Genomic DNA, 24,217 nt, shown 5'->3' with positions numbered 1-24,217 from the left:
AGACAGGTTCTTGCTCTGTCACCCAGATTGGTCTTAAACTCCTGGGCTCAAGGGTGCCTTCTACCTTGGTGGTGGGATCATAGGTGTGAGCCACCGTGCCTGGCCAAATGGTCACTATTTTTATCCTTGCTTTGGCTTATCACTCAATAAATGATACCTAAAATTTGTCTGAAAATTTAAAGACAGAAGTCAAGGCCTGCTCTTTGGAGTTTTTGTAGAAGCAGGTCATGTTTACCCTATTAATATCTTTTGTAAGTGGAAATATTCACCTACTTCTCTCTCTCCTTTCAGACCCTAAAGCATTTGCTTAAAAAAGGTAGGGATTCCAAGAGGAGGATCCTTCTTTCTGCTCTCAGTTTAATCCCCTCTGCCAGACCAATTCATTTCCTCTTTCCTGTTGTTTTAGGACTTCTTCATGCTGAAATGAGGGGAGGGTATGAAGAGCAGTGAGGCCCTTTAAGAGCCTGAGTCACCCCACTTTGGTTCTGGGGCCTGTGGACCCCTTTCAGGGACTCATGACCAAAGGGCCCTCCTCACCCCTTCCCAATTGGCTTCTGTTCCCTTATGGGCTGCAGGGCAGACCTTGGCAGAATTGGAGTATTTGTCTCTGCTTCCGGTGTTCCTTTCTGCCACATGGTGACATCCACCACTGGCCAGTACTGAAGGGCTTTTGCACCATTTCAGAAGGAGAGTGTCCTCCAGGAGGCCAAGTGAGGGAGCAGGCCCCCCACCCCCACGGGCTTTGGCTCAGTGAACACAATGCACACTGGAAGCAGCGGTCCTGGTTGTTGCAGGAGCTCTGGCCTTTCCCGTGCAAACCTCAGGAAGGCGCTGTGCTTAAACCCGCATGCGGGATGACCACACCTGTGTGCGCAGAAAGGCAGTGTGGCCTGCTGGAAAGAACATAGCACTTGGGGCCCGATAGACCTGGGTTTGAGTATCAGCCGCGCCGCTTCCTGGCCCTGGAAGGAAGGATTGAAGAGTTCATGCCTCTAAGCTTTGCCTGTTGGGAGCAGATTATGGTGCCCCCTCTGAAGGGAATTAGGATTAGACATGGGAAGTCAACACCACCTGCAGTGCCTGGCACTTATTAGGTGCCTTATAATCAGTAATTTTGTGTTCTGTCCCCAGTGGGACAAAATCAGCAACAGGTCCTCTGTCAGAGCCTATGCACTAGTTTGGGGTGTGAAGGAGCTGTGCTTCAAGTGAAGCTGTGTTTCCAAGATCTCTGATGCATTCCTTCAGGAGTGGAGTTACGTACATCCTAAGAAAGAACAAAGAGCACAGCAGGCCAGGACTGAGCACTCTGCAAAGCCTCTGCACCAAGACCAGGAGGGAAGGGTCTGCCCTGAGAACAGAGATTGCAAACTTGTGCCCTAGGACCTGGCAGCATGAAGACATGAGGTGGGTGGGGTCAGGGGAGGAAGATGGGAGGAACTGGAGGAAGCAGCTGTCCTTCAGCCCCAGAAAACTGCTGCCATGATGTCACATCTGATTGTTCAAGGGAAGCATAAATCTGAGGTTTTAAGTGAAATTAACTGGAAACAAACTTTTTTTTGTTTTTTTAAGTGCTAGATGGGCTTCCCTAGTGTGGACCTAAGAAAATACATCTGCCTGCCCACTGTGGCCCTTTAGCCCTACCAGGATGCCATCTCTGAACTATCTTCTTCCCTTTACTCGTCCCCGTTGACCCTGTTTCAGAGTCCCTGAAATGGCAAAAACCCTGTCTGGTTTTTCACGGCTGTTGGGGAAGGGGCTTCTGCTGATTTGGGTTGAGGCAGGCTGGCATTTTGAGCCACGTGTTCCTCTGCCTCTCCTGACCTTGTACAATCTCTTCTTTCTAGGAATCACCAGCCCTGTATTTGTGGATGCCTAGGGAGAGAGGCACATGGATTACTCTGTCTATGCCCTGCAGAAATCTGAAAATGAGTCCCTTTTTCTTCCTTTTCTTCATTATGACAGTTATCAGAAAGTAATCAGGTACCAGCAGGACATTTCTGCAAGTGTAGATTACACTACAGAAAGAGATGTAGGAAGAGGAGGGCCCTGGGAAGGCCAGTTTGGGATCCAGTCCCTAGAATCCCCCAAGTAGCCTGGTGCTCCGGGAACTCATGAAGATAGACTTTGGGCCTTTAAGATGACTTTTTTCCCTTGACTGAGGATATGACTTGACAGTGTCAGATTTCAGTGTAGAACAGAGAGCCCATTAACTGTGCCTCCACCAGGGTCTGGTTCTCCTCTGATGTTCCAACCAGTGGTCCCGCTGGCCGTGGTCTAGGGGAGAGGCCCTGGGCCCTGAGGGAGTGGTGGAGCACAGCATCCCCTACAGGGATGGGTTTGCAGTCCCTGATATGGCTCACCTAGACAGCCTGACTCCCAGACACGTGTGGACACCAGCAACCAGAACCCAGGAATACCTGGAAAATTAAAAAAACAAAAAAGAAACAAATAAACAAAAAAACCCTTTGTTTTTCTTCTTTCAGCTATAAATCAATGAGAAAACTAAAAGGAAACCTAAAATGTAATTCTATTTCCACTCACTCCCACTGCTACTACCTCCAATCCAGATTCACCTTGAGGCTTTTTATTTTTATTTTTAGACAGTCTCGCTCTGTCACCCCAGCTGGAGTGTAATGGTACAATCTTGTCTCACTGCAGCCACCACCTCCTGAGTTCAAGCGATTCTCCTGCCTCAGCCTCCTGAGTAGCTGGTATTATAGGCGTGCACCACTGCGCCTGGCTAATTTTTGTATTTTTAGTAGAGACAGGGTTTCGCCACGCTGGCCAGGCTGGTCTTGAACTCTTGACCTCACTTGATCCACCCACCTCGGCCTCCCAAAGGGCTGGGATTATAGGCATGAGCCATCGCACCTGGCCAACTTGAGGCTTTTTTCTCCCCTTCTCTTATGGAATTTTAATGGACCAAAATGGGCCAGGAAAACTGGGTCCTCAGTATTATAGGAACAAGCACACTCCACACAGGAGGAGATGTTTCGTGGTGTGAAATGTCAAGCTGCTATATAGTAAGATTTGTCTACGTCAAACACAGGCAAAAGTCCCAGCAACATTGACTTGGCATGTCTTCTCTTAAACCGAAAGAGACATGGTTTCAGTCGAAAGATTGAGGAAGCTATTTTAACGACAAAAAGACATTGCCTTCCTTGAATGAGGTTACCTGAAGGCTGGATTTGAAGAGTCTAGATGAGTTGGGCTAACTGGACAGGTCTGTAGATGTTTGAATTGAGACACCAAAGCTTGAGTTTTGCAAATAACATGAACTTTTCGGTTGTCTCTGCTGTACACGAGGTAAAGTCAAATAGAATAAATGGAGCTGACACTGACCTTTATTTTCTTTTAAAGACCCACAAGGTATTTCTTCAATATTGCTTGGCCTCATGGTTCCCTTCCTGAAGACAGACCTGGCTGCGGATTTTATAATGAGCCCTGTGAAACTGAGCCTGCTTTTTCAGGTAAGTATGGCTGCTTAGAAAAGGTAGCAGAAAAAGACTGTAGCAAGGGCTCTCCATGGGAGGCAGAACTACTGACATTTGGGGCCAGATCATTTTTGTGTATGGGGAGGCTGGTGTTTTGAGCTATGTGTTCCTGTATATTATAAGACGTTTAGCAGCATCTGTGGCCTCTACCTAGAGATACCTGTAGCAACCCTCAATTTACAGCAATGAAAAATGTCTCCAGACATTGCCAAATATCCCCCAGGAGCCAACATCACCTGCCTCCCCTGTGGAGAACCACTGCTCTAAGGGAAACTGGCTCCTGAGATTTGAGTCTCAGGAACTTCATCTCTAGGGAGGTTGAAAGAGTCTGAGCAGGGGAGTGTACCCCAGTGGTGAGGAGCCCAGCCCTGGAGTTAGATTGGTTCATGCCTGGAGAACAACCCTAAGTAGAACACACTGTTAAATGTTTAATAAACACTGGTGGTAGAGTTAGAAACCATCATTATTATTTCTCTGCAGTGCAAGTTTCTATACACGGGGAGGTGAATTGCAATGGGAACTAGGGTGGTAGTCAGGGAAGAATTCCTGGAAAAGGCAAGTCAGAGTGGACTTCGTGTGTCCCACTGCAGACCTACAGGAGGAGTGCCTTCAAGGAGCCTGCCTGGCAGGGCCCGGCTGGGCAGGGATGTACTTGCTACTGCTCTTGAGCAAGGCCTGGGTAATATACCTCTATCCTCCAGGCATGCCTGCTGTGGTTCTCACAATGATGATCCTGATTCCTGTCTTGGGAGCTGCCATCATAGCTCTGATTTTAAGGATACAGAGGGGAAAACTGCAGAGGCAAAACAAGACATCTGGTGGCAAATAGATTTTGACGGGATCACCATTCTTCCCCAGAACAAGGTGAGGCCGCGTATAACCCAGATGTCCTTTTTCCTGGTTACTGCTGGAGATTGTGGAAGGGACTGCATCTAGAAGCTTCTAAGAGCAAGAAGCTGACTAATTTATAAAGTGAGCACTTCATGAAGAGTCTCCAGGCCTGAGTTCTGGTTCTAGGCCTTCCACTTGCTTGCTGAATCTGAGAATGACATTTTACCTCCCCAAGACTCAGTTTCTAAATACTCACAAATGATTGACAGTCTCTAAAGTTCCCTTTCCTCTGTTACTCTGTGTGTAAAAACTGTAGATGCTGTTCAGATATTAAAGTTGTCTGCTTGGGAGGATTTATTTTATTTTTTATTTTTATTTTTTTGAGAAGGAATTTCGCTCTTGTTGCCTGGGCTGGAGTGCAATGGCATGATCTCGGCTCACTGCAACCTCTGCCTCCCAAGTTCAAGCGATTCTCCTGCCTCAGTCCCCTGGAAGCTGGTATTACAGGTGCCCACCACCAGGCCCTCTTTTTTAGTAGAGATGGGGTTTCACCATGTTGGTCAGGCTGGTCTTGAACTCCTGACCTTGGGTGATTCACCCGCCTCAGCCTCCCAAAGTGCTGGGATTACTGGTGTGAGCCATTGCACCCAGCCAGATTTAGTTATTTTCAAAACCACATTAACTCATTTAATCAATTGACGACTCATACAATAGTGTCCATTTGCTTGACAAGCACCTGACCATCGACTACAGGCCAAGCATCATACCAGACATGGGGATATCCTTCAAATGACATGCCTCCAGAGGGAGGCAAGTGTCAGAGGTGTCTCCACGGTGAGACAAAAGCCCTGCAGATGGAGGGACTGAAGGTCTCAGCATCTAGAAGGCTTTGGAGAGGAGGTGACATTTGAAAAAGTATAGGTTTGCAAGTGGTGAAAAAGAGTGAAGTCACACAGGATGTAATGAGATGTGGGATGCTCGGGGCTGGGAAGCTTGGCTGGTACCAACTCAGGGAGACTTCAACATGCTACGAGCAGGTGACTGGAATTCATTAGTAACACGGCTCCAAACGTCCCTGGGGATTCGGAACCTTACTCTTCCCTCTTCTACCAAAGCAGCTCTGCTTTGATCTACTTCATTTCTACATTAGGGTTCCAGGTAAGATTCTCCTTGAAAACAGGATTCTTGTGCTTAGAAGGTGCTCTCTAGGTGTTGAGAGACACTGAGGGTATTAAACAGAGAGACAATCTGGTTAGATGTTCTTTAAGAAAATGACTCTAACCCCAGGCTACACATCTAATTAAGTGCCACAGCCAGACCTTGAAGCTGGGCAGTCTGACCTCAGAGCCTTCCCTCTTAACTTATACCTCCGTGGTGGTACAGATGCCATACAGAGCGTGGATTATGGGCGGTGCTGTCCTAGAGTGATGCATGTAGCAGGTCAGAAAGATCAGGGTCCAAATCCTGACTCTCTTATTATTAACTGTCTGACTTTGGCACTCAGCTTCCTCATCTTTAGAATGAATTCCCTTCAGTACTTGGCCTTGCTTCTGAAAGGGACCAAATCATTTCCTGTTTTATAGCCATCCCAGAGAGGCACATCCATGTCAAGAGGCAACAACAGTAACTCACCTAGTGTGATGATTTCCGCAGACCTCAGCTCTTTTGTCGAGAGCCAGCAGCGGGAAGAGCACTTCTAAGCCCCAGCAGGGCTTTATCAGGTATTTGTGAGTCCAGGTGGCGGCTGTAGGTCTTAGTGTGTATCTCTGTCCTGTTCTCTGCATCCTTTCTACCAGGCAGGGCATTCTGAATAGGATAACATTCTCCAAGCAAAAGCTAGGGTGGTCTTGTGACTCCGGACTGGTGCTTCTCAAACGTTAACGTGTATACGGATCACCTGGGGCTCTTATTAAAATGCAGATTCTGGGTGAGTAGGTCTGGTGTGGAGCCCAAGAGCCTGCATTTTAAAGAATCTTCTAGGTGATTCCCAAGCTGCCTTCTAGTTTAGCCTTAGCTCTGTCCAATACACCTTCTGTGATGACGGAAATGCCGCCAATCTGCACTGTCCAATAAGGTGGCCACCAGCTTCCTGTGGCTACTGAACATTACTGTGCCTGGGCAACTGAGTTTTAAATTTTATTTCATTTTAATTAATTATAATTTAAACAACCCCATGTAGCTAGTGGCTCCTTTAATGGGCAGTGCAGTCGTAGATTGGGGCTGATTTCATCCTTGCTACTTTGGCATGAATGAATCAGTCGTGGGGGCTGGTGCTTCTGCCATGTAGACAGTGCTGCTGCAGGCTGGAACGGAATTCCTGCTTGTTCTCTCTCACCCTCCCTCCCACACCCAGACCATGATTGCTGCCTGCACTTAGCAGTCCTTCCCAAATTCAAGTCCCCTTGGGGGAAAAGTATGCACAAAATTGTATTTATTCTTTAAAATGGAGGTCCCAGAGAGTAAGGGCAGAAAGCTCTGAGCAAGGGAAGAATTGTTCATTGCTCTAAACTGGGGTTAGAAAAGACTAGAGCAAAATCATTCGCTATGCAACAAAACTTGATTTTTTAAATGTTTGCTTACTTGAATTTTCAAACTGCAAAACCTCCCGGGATATGACCAAATACCTTAGAGATCACTATCCACATAAAACTCTATGTGGTGGTCACTGGCCACTTAAAGAAAGAAGTAGCAACACATAGAATATCACTGTCTGATGGAACCTCCGAAAATGTCTCCTGTCCCCTCTGTCAAACACCATCGAGGGATTTCCCAGTTCTGTTGCCTGCATGATGGTGCCCAAACTCTTTAAGAAGGGACTCAAATCTCTTGACTCCCTAGTCCCTACCTATTTTTCTAATCATTTTTCCCCTGGCTTAAATCCTGTGCTCATTCAATTGGTCTTGTCGATTTTTCCACATGTATTTCACCTTCCGACAATGTCACCCCTTCCACCCAACAACCCATGTGAAACCTTCTTACCCTTCTTGGTTTGGCTTAAATGTCACCTCTCCCAAAAATCCTTTTCTTCATCCCGCAGGAATTCCTTCCCCCACGGCACTCCCGTCACAGCCCTGAGCCCTTTGCAATTGCCCTCATACTAAACCTGAAAGGTCTTGGGTTTATATTTACTTCTCTTGTGTCCAGATTCTATGCCTTCTTCTCTCCAGCTCTTACCACATTATGACATGTTTTCGTGGTGACTAAGTGACTCTCTAAAAGCAGACTCCATAGGCAATACAAATAAAATATGCCATTTCCTGAAAATTTAATATATGCCAGACCTTGAGTTACCAGTGGTCAGTATTTTAACTGATTTATTGCTCAGAACAACCTTATGAGATTGGTGGGTTAAAAAAAAAAAACAACTTTTATTTTAGGTTTGGTGTTATCTTTAATCCCATTTTACAGATGAGAAAATAAAGGATTGGAGGAGTTAAAAAGAACTCAAGGTTGTTCAGGTAGTAAGTGATAGCACTGGGCTTCGAATAAGGCAGCTGACTCCAAACCTACCCTTATCACTGTAACTCATGATTTCCTCCGAATATAACGGGACATTCTTGTATAATAGAAAGCATGCAGTCTTGGAGTCAAATTTTCAAGCTCTGGCTGTACTACCTACAAATATGCAACTTGGGCAAGTTACGTAACTTCAACAATCTCATCTGGAAATGGTCTAATCATACTGACCTCGCAGTGCTGTGATGCCAGTTAACGGAGATCTTACGTGTTGAGCAGCTAGCTCAGTGCCTGGCCACCCACAGAGCCACCAAAGGGGTTGATTTAGATAGTGAGGGGCTTGCTGATCGGCTCCTTGGTGGATTTCTTCCCAGTCTTCTTGCTCCCCTTCCTAGCCCTAAGTGGAGCTTTTTCCAATTCATTCTGAATTAGGAACATTCTACGTTTTCTCCAATTCCAGGGAAACTACGTGGACATCCTGATCCCAAAGGAGCAGAGATGGGAGGCTGCTTCCCTTAACGTGACCTACCTCTTCCCCTGGCTTGACAGTCCAGGCTTTGACTCTCAGACCACTGGCCTCTCCCTCTCCTACCTCTGTTTTTTATCCCTTCATTCTTCCTGGCCTTGATTCTAGCTAGCCCTTCATCCTCTGTGTCTGTGATGGCTGCCTGCCTACCTACCAGCCTTGAACCTGGTCCTTGGAGGGGGTCAGGTTCATGAGTCTGATTTCCTGCTCCCTCTCTGTGACCTGTTGTGGGCCCCATACTGGCACTGACAGCTGTAAGCAGGGAAGCAGGGGTGAGTCCATTTACTGTGACGTGATTGAGTTAATCCCCATGGCTGAGGTTAGACATTGATCATTCCTCTGATTTATTTGCTGGCGGCAGACTTCCTGGGTTTACCTCCCAGCTCTGCCACTTTGTTTTTTTTTTTTTTTTGAGACGGAGTCTTGCTCTGTTGCCTGGCTGGAGTGCAGTGGCATGATCTCGGCTCACTGCAACCTCTGCCTCCAGGGTTCAAGAGATTCTTCTGCTTCAGCCTCCCGAGTAGCTGGTATTACAGGTGCATGCCACCATGCCCAGCTAATTTTTGTATTTTTAGTAGAGACAGCGTGTCACCATATTTACCAGGCCGGTCTTGAACTCCTGACCTCATGATCCACCTGCCTCAGCCTCCCAGAGTGCTGGGATTACAGATGTGAGCCACTGTGCTTGGCTAGCCACTGCACCCATCCCCAGCTCCACCAGTTATAGGCATGATCTTCAAGTTACTTTACCTTACCTTTCAGCGCCAGTTCCCTCATCTGTAAAATGATATCTGTAGTAATTCTTATCTCACAAGGTCTTTGTAGGAACTGACTGAAAATATGCAAAGCACATAGCATGGTCCCGGGCATGGGGACATGCTCTATACATGAGCTATTGTAACCATGATTATTTCCAGATGTGTGAATTAAGGTACGAGAACATTGTTTCCTTCTTTGATATTTGCTCCGAACCACCTAACATCTGCATTGTCACCCAGTATTGCAAAAAAGGAAGCCTTAAGGTAAGCAAAACGGTAAAATGCACCTTCGGTTTGATTAGTGATAGATAATAAGGAAGTTTCTCTGTGCCATCTGCTCTTCATCCAAGGGTAGTTCCTCTCTGGTCTAATTGCAGGACCTAAATTACCTTGTCAGGCTACCTTATGGGAATCAAATTAGCCAACTGTCTGGTTAATTTTGTTTTGGGGGGAAACTGAGCTTGGTTTCTTCTCTTAAGATGACATGGCTACTCTTGAACTGTGTTCCTGGGCCCATCCTACTATGGAATGTAATGACAGCTTTATGACAGGAACAAGGAAGTGTTTGCAAAACTCAAGACTGCATGAATTCTCAATATTGAGTCAGGTTATGGTATATCCTGGGGATATTTCCTGTTACTAGGTTTAATGTCTCCTGCTTCACATTGTATTAGCACTGGCCAAAAATACAAGCTATATTAGAGTCTAGAGTCAAATCTGTTCAATCGTTAAAGCTCACTGTGCTTCAGGCTGAGTCACTAGGAATCTTCTGAATAACTGTGTTTTTCAGGATGTTTTGAGAAACTCGGATTATGAAATGGATTGGATATTCAAACTCTCATTTGCATATGACACAGTCAATGTGAATATAACATAAACTTATCAAAAATAAATATGATAGTGTTTTTGAGTTGCTCTGTCTCAAATTAAACTGCAATTTTTCTTGGAGATGTTGGCCTTCTTCAGATCTCTTCTTCAAAGTGATTCCAGCTCTAAAGTCTATCACTTCTATTCAATTTTCCTTTCTTTTCTTTTTTCCTGATTGCAAATAAATATAGAGAGAGGAAAGTATTTTATGCTAAAGTTGAAATGGATGCTAAGCTTACCCAATGAGAAAAGAGCAGAGTGTTTACATTGTAGGGTAACACTTTCTATCTCAAAGAGAATCTCATCACTAGATTGTAAATTGGGTTGGGGAAGATGATTCCTGATACTCTTTTCTGCTCTCTAGCTCCTGATATCTTTCCCTAGGAAATGGGGATGACACATTAACCACAAAGCTGCTGACCTAAAAGGTGGGCCAGAGATGTTGATCTGAGGAGGCAGAATCTTTGCTTTGGCACAGGGGGCCATGGTGGCTACAAAAAGAAGGAAATAATAGTAACAGCTAAAATATATATAGTGCCTACTTTGGGCCAGTCACTTTCCAGTATTGTGTAGATATTAATTTATTGAATTCTCACAAAAACATAGGGTAGATCTATTGTTATTTCTATTTTACAGATTAAAAACCACAAAGCACAGAAAGTTCACATGATCTTCCTGAAGTCTCATAGCTATGAAATAGTGGAGTTAGGATTCAAACCCAGCCATTTTCAAGTCCTACACCCTTAACCACTGTTCCATACGGCCTCTCAGTGGGAAGCACTAGAGCTTGCTTTTGTGTTTTGCCATGCGGAGAAGTCAGTCTCACATCTAGAAGCCCGTTAGGGGCTGGGGAGGGGTCATTCAGAGGGAGTTAAAGAGAGACCAATTCCTGCCTGTTGCCAGGAAGGCAATGGAAATGCTGAGAGGTGGCAGCTAGATCCAAAGCCCACAATGACACTGTCATGAAGGGCCATGCCCTAGGCATGCAGCTGGTGATGAGGGATGGAGCGGGCAGGCATGGGAGGACATTAGCTGTGGGGTGAGCCATGTCAGTATGGACTAGCATCCTGAGGCTGCCCTCTCCCACCTGTGCTAAATCCAGCTGTTCTTTCTTAAGCTTGCTGCCTATATTTTTGCCACCAGAAGGGACAAAGCCAATGACCTGGGTGTCAGTTGGGTGAGGAAACCCCTCAGGCTTGGGCAGCACAGTGAAGGATGGTGGTCCACTGCTAGTCAATAGCCCAACCATCAATCAACCGACAGACTCCTTTGGGGAAGACTCACCTGGGTGCTGAGAGGGCAAAAATGATGAAACACAAGCTCTACCCTCCTGGAGTAATGGCCCATTGACTTATTGAGTGACTTGGCCAGGTCACTTCCCCTCTCTAGACCTCGACCTCCATGTAGGTGGAATGAATGAGGTTGGCCCAGTTGAAGTCTAAGGGCTTTCCTTCAATAGGAATTTTATTGCTTTTTGTTTCTAGGGAGCTGAGTCCCACAGCTCTGTGAGACTTTGATTTTCTAGGCTTCAGTAGGAAGCCAGCAGGTTGTTATCAAGCAAGGTCAATAAACAGAAGCATCTCTGTGATTGGGTCTCCATGGGCAACCCTGGACCACCACTGTTATTATTTTATTAAAATTTTGTTGAGCGTCTGTTAAGAGTGTATCCTACTCCAGTCACTTCTGTAGGAAGACAGGACTTGCTTCCAGTTTTGAATGGCTTAAAATCTAGCTAGAGAGAGAAAGAAAAAAAAAAGAGTCTGGAGATGTACATATAAAAATCTTTAAGTGGCAGTGGTTGTCAACTGGGAGGATGTGACGTGGTGTCTTTTCCTACCCTAGAATCTTCTCTCCTTCCTTTCACCCACTTTTCCCTTCTCTTCCCACCAAGCACAGAGAAGGATTCTGGACTCCAGTGATCTGCCTCCTGCCCCAATCAAAACAGCTGACATCATTTATATTGAAGTGAAGAGTAAGCTAGTCAGTAAGTTCTCACCAAGCCATGAATGACTAACAGATTTGACCTTTTTAGTGTAGGCATCAGATTTCAAGAAGCATTAAGCCACAGGTTTCTCTGGAAAAACATTATGGCAGGTAAGCATGAGGCTTTGAAGGGGAAGAGCTCCCTGGTGGTTGCCACCTACTCTAGCTCACTCAGTCTACCCTCTACTCTGTGCCAGGAGAACAGAGGACAGCTTGGCATTTGGCTCTAGAAGGATCATTACATCCCGAGACAGAGTGTGCACATTCTGGAATTTTGTAGGGTCACTGATAACGCCATAGACCAGGTCAAGGCACAGGTAGGCCTTCTGAGTTAATTACTCTGCCACTGTCCTTTGAAAGAGAATTGTGGCTAGTGAACATGCACTGTCCTCTTAGAGCTTTGCCATGGGTCTGGGCATTGCGCCAAGCTCCTTGGGACCGATTGTACTTTTGAAACAAGTCTCTTAATGTCTATTTGGTCAGCACCTCCTCTATGTCAGGTACCAGAGAGACTCTGAAATGCCATAGACATTTCAAGACAACAAACATATATTGACTGAGCACCTAATTTGGATCAGGGCTGATTCTGGGCTTAAGAGACACAGACAAATGAGGCTCATTGTCCTGTCCCCAAAAAGTTCAACCGAGTTGGGCAAGCCTGGGAAGGAGTTTGGAGAGTATAATACTCTTCTTGAGTTACAAATAGGCCTTCATGTCTAAGTAAGAGAAGTCTTGATGGATTAAGAGGATGAAGGACACTTCAGCATAGAAGTTGTCTTTAGGGTTTGAAACCTGACTCTGCCACCTACTGGCCAGGTGACCTTAACTACTCTGGGCCTCAGGGTGTGTAAAGATAACATCATTACCTGCCTCATAGGGTTGTATGAGGACTAATGTATGTAAAATGCTTAGTGCCATGCTCTCCCTGTAACAGGCGTCCAGTTTACGTTGATTGTTAGTAGTAGCAGTAGGATTACCATGATCACAGATAATTCTTGGGCCAGGTGTGGTGGCTCACGCCTGTAATCCCAGCACTCTGGGAGGCTGGGCAGGTGGATCATGAGGGCAAGAGTTCGAGACCAGCTTGGTCAACATAGTGAAACCCCGTCTCTACTAAAGATGCAAAAAAGTAGCAGGGTGTGATGGTGTGTGCCTGTAGTCCCAGCTACTCAGGAGGCTGAGGCAGGAGAATTGCTTGAACCTGGGCAGCAGAAGGTTGCAGTGAGCTGAAATTGCACCACTGCACTCCAACTTGGGCGACAGGGCGAGACTCCATCTCAAAAAAAAAAAAGTACATTTTCTTGCTTTAATTTCCTCAACACTCCTATGGGGTAAGTCTGCACTATCCAAATGTGATAGCCACCAGCCACATGTGGATAGTGAGCACTGGAATTGTAGCTAGTTCATTTTGAGAAGTGCTATAGAGTTTATACTAGGTTTTGTAAACTTAGCAAAAAAAAAAAAAATCTTGCTAATACATTCATGTTGATTATTTGCTGAAAAAAGATTTTTCAATACACTGGGTTAAATAAAACATTATAAAATACATTTCACCTGTTTGGTTTATAGCATGGCTGCTAAAAATTTTAAAATACTCATGTGGCCATTGGACAGCAAGCTCAATAATTAACAATTAACTCCATTATTTATTATTTTTAACTTTAATGGTAGTAATATTGGAATAATATCATCTCCATTTCCAAGAGGAAAAATGTGAGGCTTAGTGAGGTGAAGTCACTTGCCCAGCTGGTAAGACGCAGTTTGGGAGTTGTATCCAGTCTGTCTCCAAAGACTGTGTTTGCTCTTCCGTGACGCTTCCTCTGTGCTAACTACCAGAGAGTACAGATAGGGGGCCCAGTGATAGCAGTCCTGTCTGCCACCCAGGAATTTCCAGTAGGGCAAGAAATGTAGCTAACAGACAGATGATTGAACTGATACTGGCGGGCTAGGGAAGTCCCCAGACGCTGGTGGGAACTCAACCCCAGCCAGTGTGCAAGCTCTTAACACCGTTGTGAGAAGGAATTCAAGGATAAATCAGAAAATAAAGTATGGAGATTTACTGCAAGGTGAAAAGTACACACTTAAGATAGGGGAGTGCGGGTGGACTCGAGAGAGTCGAGCAATGGAGTTTGGAGCTTCTTCTACCTTCATGGGTTTCTTTAACCAAGAGGTAGAATATTCATGTGGATTCCTGGAAAAAGGTGGAGCTTTCTGGGAACTGCAGTGCTACCCATTTTTACACCAAATATAGTTATTCCCGGAACTGTGGTAGCACTGGTGGGTGTGTGACCTAGAATATTAATGAGCTTATAATGAGAAATGAGCCACCACATCCTAGGTCAAATCCAGCACCATGTTGGGTCCAGTTGGACTTAGCCTGCTTGGCTCACAGCCTGTTCTTTCCAGTGTCTTATCGGCCCTGAAAGTAGTAGCTTGTGCAGCTATTTCAATTCCTTTTCACTAGTCATGTGTAACTGCCCTGGAATTTTCTGTTCTCCTGCGGCCACCCTGTGTTATTCCTGCCTCAGAGCTGCCGAAAGTGCATAAAGTCTGGCACATAAATAATGAATCCTTTCACAGCTCTATTTGTTCTCTGACAATATACATAAAAATCATACATTTCTATCAAGATAGAAAAAAAAAATAAGGACATGCATGCCGTCTCTCGGAGAAGATTGCACACCCAGGATTCCAAGCGCCCCTAAGCATGTTGTTTTCGCCCCTAGGAGCTCTGCTAAAATCCTAGAATGTAAAATTGTTGACTGTAAAATATGTCATGCCTGGGGTAGGTCTGGCACTAGCAATGGCAGGGGGAAAGCAGAAGAGCCTTGCGTGTTTCAGGGGCAGTTCTGTTGAATGGAGAGGTCTTCTGCTGGAATCAGAGAGAACTCTGGATTAGACACAGATCTCATCCGATTTCAAGCTTGGACCTTAGCCTGTTGGAGCCTCCCTGGGGAAGTCCCAGAGGCAGCCCCAGCCAGGTCCCTCCAGGTCCACCTGAGTTGAATTTCAAAATGAGATTCAACATTGCCATCTAAAAACAAGGCACTTTGAAAAAGAAACATGGGGTAGGGGGTGGAGAGCGATTGAGGCAGGGGTGGGGGTGTGTATCCATTCTCCTGGATGTTTTCTGTATTATCCCATATTTCTTTTTTGTTGTTGTTATTTGTTTTTTGAGATGGAGTCTCACTCTATTGCCCAGGCTGGAGTGCAGTGTCATGATCTAGGCTCGCTGCAACCTCTGCCTTTTGTGTTCAAGTGATTCTCGTGCCTTAGTCTCCTGTGTAGCTGGGATTACAGGCACCCACCACCATGCCCAGCTAATTTCTGTATTTTTAGTAGAGATGGGGTTTCATCCTGTTGGCCAGCCTGGTCTTAAACTCCTGACCTCAAGTGATCTGCCCGCTTCAGCCTCCCAGAGTGCTGGGATTACAGGCGTGAGCCACCATGCCCAGCCCCTGTCCCATATTTCACAAGCAATATTGTCCTCATGGCTCTGGCTCAGGTGGGATAGTGACTCGGCCTTGACAGCACTGCTGGAGGAAGAGGGGCATCCCTGTGCTGGTGGAGTTGGTTGCTGTCTGGGGTAAATATGCCAAGGAAATCACTCCTAACAAGAAGATGGTTTAGGAGCAGAGGTTTAACAGGCAAAAGAAAGAGAAAGGAGAATAGCCCTCTCTCTCATAGAAAGAGGACCCCCTATCCCACCCACCCCGCCCCAGGGGCTTCCTGCCCACAGTGAAGTGCAACAGATTTTATAGACTAACTTGAGGAGGTGGTGTTTGATTTACATAGGGCCCAAAGGTTGGTTGGACCAGGTGTGATGTTTGCATCAAGAGTAAGGAAGCTGGCTGCCCCACCCTAATCTTCTGTTATGCAAATAGTGGCTTTGGCTGGTTGGCGCCATATTGCCTGCTCCTTACTGTACACGTGGTTTACAAAGAAAAGTGACGATGGAGCCACCATTTTGAAATCCCTAGTCCCCAGGTGGCCTCTTTCCTACTAGCAGAGCTGCAGGCATTCACGCATGCAAGCTTCTAGCTTGCTTTTATATTTATATATATGTATATCATATGTAAATCATTCCAAATCTAGATCTAGCTTGCCTTTCTAGGTCTGCAGCTTGCTTTTACAGGCTGCTCTTTCTTAGAAAAGAAAATGATTGGGGGCTGCTTTTTATTTAAAGCAAAACCTTATCGAGGACTCCCTTACCATCATTAACTGTCTAAATAACTTCTTTCTAACTTTTTTTTTTTTTTGAGATGGAGTCTCGCTCTGTGGTCCAGGCTGGAGTGCAGTGGTGCGATCTCGGCTCACTGCAACCTCCCCCTCCCGGGTTCAAGTGATTCTCCTGCCTCAGCCTCCCGAGGAGCTTTTCCTTGCCTATCACCCAGGAGGCCACCACCACGCCCAGCTAATTTTTGTATTTTTAGTAAAGATGGGATTTCACCATATTGGTCAGGCTGGTCTTGAATTCCTGACAGGTGGACGGAAACGCAGACAGGCCTGGGGCCGGGGATATGCCCGTCTCTGTGCTCATTTGTTCAGGAGCCACCAGTATAGCCCTTTATCTCTGCAGTCAACTGGGGCAGGGACACCCAAAATGGGGAAAACCATTTCCAGTTCCTTAGCGTGAAGCCAAGAAGACCAAGAAGTGATCCACCCACCTTGGCCTCCCAAAGTGCTGGGATTATGGCGTGAGCCACAGTGCCCAGCCTCTTTCTAACTGTTACATCACTGGTGCCCAAGACCCTGTCCCTGGGTGCACTCCTCTGTTCAGGATGTTACCCCCACCTAATTCCTCCTGGGACCTCCTCATAGCCACTCCCATGCAGGACTTCACTGCCCTTCTCAGCTAGATTGTGTAACTGTAATTACACATTGGGGTTAATTGTGCTGGGGGAGTATGTGCTTTGACCCTCCTTCTTCCCTCTTCCCCTTTTCCTCTCCCATCACCCAGGGCACAGGAAACAGGAAACAGGAAAATCTAGAGGTTTAGAAGAAGCGGGGCTTCCAAGCCAATCCCACCTGGGTTTATAACCCAGCTCTGGTCCTGACTTCTTGGGAGCGATTTAACACTCCAGGTTTACTCCTTCTAGCCTGATCACTAGGATGTATTTGTTTTAAGCTGGCCGGGTCTTCTTGGCTTCAAGCTAAGGAGCTGGAAATGGTTTTCCCCATTTTGGGTGTCCCTGACCCAGTTGACTCCAGGGACAAGGGGCTATACTGGTGGCTCCTGAACAGATGTACGCAGAGACGGGCACATCCTCTGCCTCAGGCCTCTCTGTCTGTGTTTCTGTCCACCTGTCTCTTTGCCTCGGTTCCTTCTAGAAGTGTCCTCAGCACCTGCTCTGCCTCATTTGCTCATTGTCACCCTTGTAGGGCATGCTTTTCCTCCACAGGAGCCCCCTGGGTTCCCATGGCAACCTGAAACCTTCCAACTGCCTGGGGGATGGTCAGCTGCAGGTGAAGCTGTCGGGATTCGGGTTGTGGGAACTCAAGTACTGCCGGACACACAGAACATATGATGAGACAATGACCGACCACTCAGGTAACCTTTGGGTGATCTTGCACCCACTAGCTCTTGGCAGCAGAGTTAGAGGTTCCTTGCTCCATCTTTGCCTCCTGCTGCTCATCTGTACAGGTATCCACAGGTGGGCCTTCCTCTGGAGCTGATGATATATGGCTGTTTTGTTCACCTGAGGAGAATGAGAAAAAAAAGAAGTCTCTGCAAGATGGCCTGAGTTTGTGGGGTGATTTCTGGGTTTGGAGACTTGTTCTTGTCCTAGCTCAGCTAGGCCCCCGGAGCAACTATTGCCCCACTCTTCAGTTCTCTTTGTTCCTTCCCACATTCATCCTGTGTTCTCAGCTTAAAACATAGGCCTGCCAGGCATTTTGGAGATAATCCAGTTCCATAGTTCTCTGTCTTTTAGGTGCCTGGTCCCACCACCCCCACCAACTCTCAACTGAATCAGCATACCTGAAGGTGGGGTCTTGGCATCTACATTGGTTTTTAAATGCTCCCAAGTGACTCTGCTGGGCATCTGAAGACAAAACCACTGCCTCAAGGCCGATTTTTCTTCCATATGAGCCAAGTGGGGTTCGACGACTCTTCCTACCTGCCCAGTTAATTGACTGCTTTGGATTCTTATCTCTGCATGCATCCTGGGCTCTCTTGAGCCCAACTTTCTCAGTCCCAATCCCCCTTTTGCTGGAGCGGCATGTCACCAGCAGCTTTTTTGTGTCAATTTGGGAGGTTTCTGTAACATAGAATAGGATGATGTCTTATAGGAAGACAAGGGGGATGGGAGTGGTGGCTTACGCCTGAAATCCCAGCACTTTGGGAGGCCAAGGTAGGAGGATCGCTTCAGTCCAGGAGTTTGTGACCAGCCTGGGCAACATAGTCAGACCACCCCCATCTATACTTAAAAAAAAAAAAAAATTAGCGGGTGTCATGGCATGTGAGGCTGAGGTGGCAGGATCACTTGAGCCTGGGAGGTCGAGGCTGCAGTGAGCTGTGAATTGTGCCACTGCACTCCAGCCTTTAGAGACTCTGTCTCAAAAAAAAAAAAAAAAAAGAAGGGGAGGAATTTTGTTTTTATTAATTAATTAATTTTGAGACAGTCTCACTCGGCTGCCCAGGCTGGAGTGCAGTGGTGCAATCTTGGCTTATTGCAACCTCCGCCTGATATAGCTGGGATTACAGGCATCCACCACCATGCCTGACTAATTTTTGTAATTTTAATAGAGACAGGGTTTTGTCCTGTTGGTCAGGCTGGTCTTGAACTCCTGACCTCAAAGTGTTGGGATTACAGGGGTGAGCCATCTCACTTGGCCAAGGGGAGAAATTTTGAAGACCTGCTAGCAGCTGTCCTAGTTCCCCTTCCGCACCCTCTAATATATATATTTTCTTTTAATGATTATGACCGAAAATGACATAAGCCTATAGACTTCACCGCAGAAGAAGTGAATGTGTAAAATATCTAGAATAGATAGATGAATCTATAGAGATAGCATGCAGGCTGGTGGTGGTTACCAGGGTTGCGGGTGGGGAGAACAAGGAGAAAGGGCTTACTGCGTAAGGAATTTACTTCAGAGAGATGGAAATGTTTCAGAGCTAGATAGAGGTGGTGGCTGCACAACTAGCTTTGAAATGCTGGTTTCTTCATTGTTTTATTAATTGCAATTGTGAATATGCTAACTGCTACCCAGGTGTTCATTTTTAAATAGTTAATTTTTTTTTTTTTTTGAAATAGAGTCTCACCCTGTTGCCCAGACTGGAGTGCAGTGGTACAATCTTGGCTCACTGCAACCTCTGCCTTCTGGCTTCAAGGGATTCTCCTGCCTCAGCCTCCCAAGTATCTGGGATTACAGGCATGCACCACCACGCCCAGCTAATTTTTGTATTTTGAGTAGAGACAGGGTTTCACCATTTTGGCCATGCTAATCTCTAATTCCTGACCTCAATCCATCCTCCTGCCTTGGCCTCCCAAAGTGCTGGGATTACAGTTGTGAACCGCGTCCGGCCTAAAATGGTTAATTTTATGTTCTATGAGTCATATCACAATTGTTTTTAAAAATAAAGGCAATACGGAGGAGGAGCGTAAACATGAAAACCAGCTGTAATTTTACAGTCTCAAGTAAACCACCCGTAACATGTTAGTGCATGTCCTTTCTGCTGATTTTCTCCGTATTCACACACATGGATCCCTATTTGCTCTTCAAATCACTGATGGCTTGGGACTGGATGCCTTCCTTTCTCCTGTGCCCCCAAGGATGAAGGAGTGCCTTTTCCAGTTTTGCCCGGCAGCACCCTCACTCTGTGTGGACACCCCATGGTTTTGCAGAGCTCTACTGAACGGCCCCAGAGCTGCTGCGGCTCCTAGAGGTGCCCTGGGCAGGTACCCCACAAGGAGATGTTTACAGCTTCGCCATTCTGATGAGGGAGCTGATCCACCCCTGGGACCACGGGCACTTTGATGACCTCCATGAGGCACCGGATGGTAAAGCGGGAGAGCCTGCTTGGGAGGTTTTGGTCGTGTGGGCTAGCTTTGAAATGCTGATTTTTAAAATTGTTTTATTAATTTATAATTTATTCCATTATTTTTTATTGAAAATTCATGCTCTTTCCCTAGTAAGATTCAGAAAAAAAAATTAAAGAAAAATAAAAAATCATAGTCTTTTTTTAAATTAGAAAATGAATTGCATTTTGGTTACCAAAAAAATCCAGGGACCCCAAATTATATAACTTATTGTATTACAGCAGCCAGAGGGATCCTATTAGAAAAGGAGGCAGATTATGTCACTTTTCTATCAGAATCCTGCCCTGCCTTCCCAGCTGGGGAGTGAAAACGAAGTCCTCCTCATGGCCTACAAGACCACTGAAGGCCTTGAAACCGTGTAAACTGTGGGGCCTTCTGGATTAGTTTCCTAGGGGGCCGTAACAGTGACCACGAGCTTGGTGGCTTGAAACACTGACGTTTATTCTCTGGCAGTTCTAGAGGCCAGATGCTTAAGGTCAGGGCGTTGTCCAGGCTCTGCTCCCTCTGAAACCTCTAGGGAAAGTTCCACACTCTGTCTCTTCCTGCTGCTGGTGGCTGCCCCAGCATTCCTGGGTTTGTCGCCACATGGCCCCAGCCTCTGGCTCATCTTCACATTGCCTCCTCCTCTGTTTACATATCCTGGCTGTGCCGCTTATGAGGACATTTGTCCTTGGACTTAGGGCCCACCCGTATAATCCCAGATGACCTCCTCAACACGAGATCCTTAACTTAATTATATTTGCATATCTGGTATATATACTGTACCCATTCCCAAGTAAGGAAACGTTTGTAGATTCTGGGGACATCTTCCTTAGGACCCACAATTCAGCCCACTGCACCCCCTATGCCATCGCTTATGATTCACTCCTTTCGGTCACACTGGCCAATTTGATACGTCTCCAACATAGACAAATCCGTAGAGACAGAATGCAGGTTGGCGGTAGTTACCAGTGGCTGGGGGTAGGGAGAACAGGGAGAAACTGCTTAATGAGTAAGGGGTTTACTTTGACACATTTTTGGCTGGATGCGGTGGCTCACGCCTATAATCCCATCACTTTGAGAGGCCGAAGTGGGTGGATCACGAGGTCAGGAGTTCGAGAACAGCTGGCCAATACGGTGAAACCCCATCTCTACTGAAAATAAAAAAAAAAATTAGCCAGGCGTGGTAGCACATGTTTGTAGTCCCAGCTACTTGAGAGGCTGAGGCAGAAGAATTGCTTGAACCCGGGAGGCGGAGTTTGCAGTGAGCCAAGATTGTGCCACTGCACTCCAGCTTGGCCAACAGAGCCGGCCTCTGTATCAAAAAAAAAAAAAAGGACAAGTTTCTACCGCAGTCCCTTTGTGTGTACTGTTCCCTCTGCCTGGACACCTCTCACCTCGTATTCCTACATACATATTTGCCCCATTCTTTCTTAAGGGCTACAAAATTTTTCATTGTGAGAATATGCCATAAATGGTACCTTGATACATATTTTGTAAGGTGCTGCAATGCGCAGCTCTCTGTCTTTGCACACGTGGGTGAATGTTTCTTCGGGCTTGATTTCTAGCCATGAAATTGAGGAGATAAATATATTTAAAATATGTTTAAAATTCATGATAAATGCTGTTCAGTTGTCCACTTACAAAGGATATTTTCTAGCTTATTTGTTTTTGCTGGGTTGTCTCTTAATGGTCGATGCTTGGATCTCAGCCTGAGATTCTGGTACCATTGGTTTGGGGTGCTGCCCCAGTGGCAGGGTTTCAAAGCTCCTGGGGTGATTGTTAACATGTAGCAGCTCAGGCGGCTTGGAGAGAGGGTACCAGCATGTGTGTGCAGGCACGTGAGTGTGAGTTTCAGTAAAGTCAGCCCACTTTTTCTCTTGATTTTGTTTTCTTCCCTTGCCTACCATTTCCAGCCTGTCCCCAGTGGTGTATCTCAATCTTTAGATCATTACCTGTTATTACCTGGAGACTTTTTGAGTCAGGAGCCTATCGTAAGGATATGTAATTGCTTTTAGACCAGAATCCAGTTTTAATTTCTGGCTAAATAAGGCAGAGGTGAGATTAATCCAAAAAAGGTAACTCGAAATCTGAGTGCATCTGACTTTGGCATCAAGCAAATACACAAATATTCCCAGACTAAGCCCAGCCCACTGACAGTCCCTCAGCCCCATCACTGCCTTGTTTTTGCCAGTTAGGGTCTGTAGGGGAAGGCACTGTGGACAATCAGCGTATTGCCCCCTCATTGTTGAGCTCACAAAATGAACCGAGAGCTGGCTACATGGGACTGTGTATCCGTAGGATGGCAACCAGGAAGAATACAGTGTATACCTAACTTATGGGCAAACATCCTTCTTCAATTAGCTCCTGACACTTTCCTACAAACAAAGCTGGTACTGGGAACTGAGTAGCTATAGATTCTCTGGGCACGCAAGACCAATTGTTCTCAAACTTTGGTGGGCATCAGAATCACCGGGCGGCAGTTAAAACACAAAATTGTTGGGTTCTACTTTTGGGGTTTCTGACTCAGTAGGTTTGGGATGAGGCCTGAAAATGTGCATTTCATCACCCTCCCAGGTGATGCTGATAAATCCGCAGTTTGAGAAGCCCTGGCCTTGGCCCTTGAGCTCCTTGGACCAGCAGCATCAGCATCACCTGGAAGCTCATCAGAAATGCACATTTTCAGCCCCCACTCCAGACCTGCTTCATTGGAAACTGTGGAGAAATCGGTCCAGAAATCTGTTTCAGCAAGCTCCCCAGCCAAAGCAAATGAGCAACAGTGCTAACATGACTGAAGGATGATGGTTAACGACTATAGAATGGAAACAGCTGGTGAGAAGTTACTAGGTAATTCACGCGTTTTCTGAAGTGCAGACCCATGGGTTTGAATTTGCTCTTGAAGTCCTATATCATTTTACTGATTTTTTCATGCATTTCTTAGAGCTAAACACAGAAAGCAGAAGATGCCCTAGTAATTCTTCAGTCACTGCTTTTGAAGCCATTGCTGTCTCATGTCTCAAATTGTACCTCGTTTGGGAAATAAAACACAATTTCCCAGGGTTTTTTTTTTTTTTTTTTTGAGACAATCTCTTTCTGTTCCCCAGGGTGAAGTGTGGTGGTGTGATCTCAGCTCACTGCAACCTCCGCCTCCCAGGTTCGAGCAATTCTCCTGCCTCAGCCTCCTGAGTAGCTGGGACTTCAGGCATCTGTCACCATGCCCGGCTAATTTTTGGTTTCAGTAGAGACAGGGTTTCGCCTTGTTGGCCAGGCTAGTCTTGAACTCATGACCTCAAGTAATCTACCTGCCTTGGCCTCCCGAAGTGCTGGAATTACAAGCATGAGCTACCACACCTGGCTCCTTGAGGACTTTTTAATGCATACACTTTCAGAATACTTTTAGGCATTAAACATATACACTTAAACAAGATGACATTTTATGCACAGTTTTGTAACCTGTATGTTTTATTATATTAAACTAACAGCCATACATTATTCAGATTTCCTAGTTCTTGCCTAATGTTTTTTCTGTGTCTGAACCCCATCCAGGCTACCACATTTGTCATCATGTCTCCTTAAGCTCCTCTGGGAAAATTTCTCAGACTTTATTTTTGATGACCTTGACACTCTTGAAGAGTAGTGGTCAGATATTTTGTAGAAGTTCTTTCATGTGGAATTTGTCTGATTTTTCTTTTCTCATGGTTTGGAGTACATGCGCTTTGAACGATGACGTCACAGGTAAATTGTCCTTTTCATTGATTGTTGCTGTTGACATTGACCTTGACCACTTGGCTGGGGAAGTGTTTGTCAATTTCTCTACCACGAAGTTATTCCTGATTTCCCCCTTCTGTACGTATCCTAGGGAGGGAAATCTCATAAGTGTGAAGCCCATACTTATGAGTGAGAAGTTAGGCCGGGCGTGGTGGCTCACACCTGTAATCCCAATGAAGAAGTGGGAAAAATTAGGTTTACAAAATTGGACAGAGAGGTAGGACATGATGGTAACATTTATTATTTGTTAAAATAGCATTTCTGCAGCGTGTTATGGAAAAGTTAATAAAATTGCATGAAGCATGCTTTGGGGGTTTCCAACACAAAGTGCTTATACATTCCTGAAATCATATAGAGATATGCTTCACCTCAAGCACAGTTCTATTTTAAAAATCTTGATTTGAAAACAGATTAATTAGGAGGGTGTTCAGGTGTTTTACATTAGAATTGTTCATTTTCCAGGCAGATTCAGGATATTCCTATTAAAATATCCAGATTTCTTTGGAATTCTTA

General features: G+C 45.8%; 1 pseudogene; it reads left to right on the top strand.

Moving 5' to 3' along the window:
• The window catches only part of LOC116554212, a 55,569-nt pseudogene that overhangs the window by 20,057 nt on the left and 11,295 nt on the right, over positions 1–24,217 (top strand).

Source organism: Sapajus apella, unplaced genomic scaffold (genome assembly GCF_009761245.1).
Source record: "Sapajus apella isolate SASKATOON/1434 unplaced genomic scaffold, GSC_monkey_1.0 scaffold13, whole genome shotgun sequence".
Taxonomy (NCBI): Eukaryota; Metazoa; Chordata; class Mammalia; order Primates; family Cebidae; genus Sapajus; species Sapajus apella.
The sequence above is the reverse complement of the archived record's forward strand: the minus strand, read 5'-3'. Positions and strand labels throughout refer to the sequence as shown.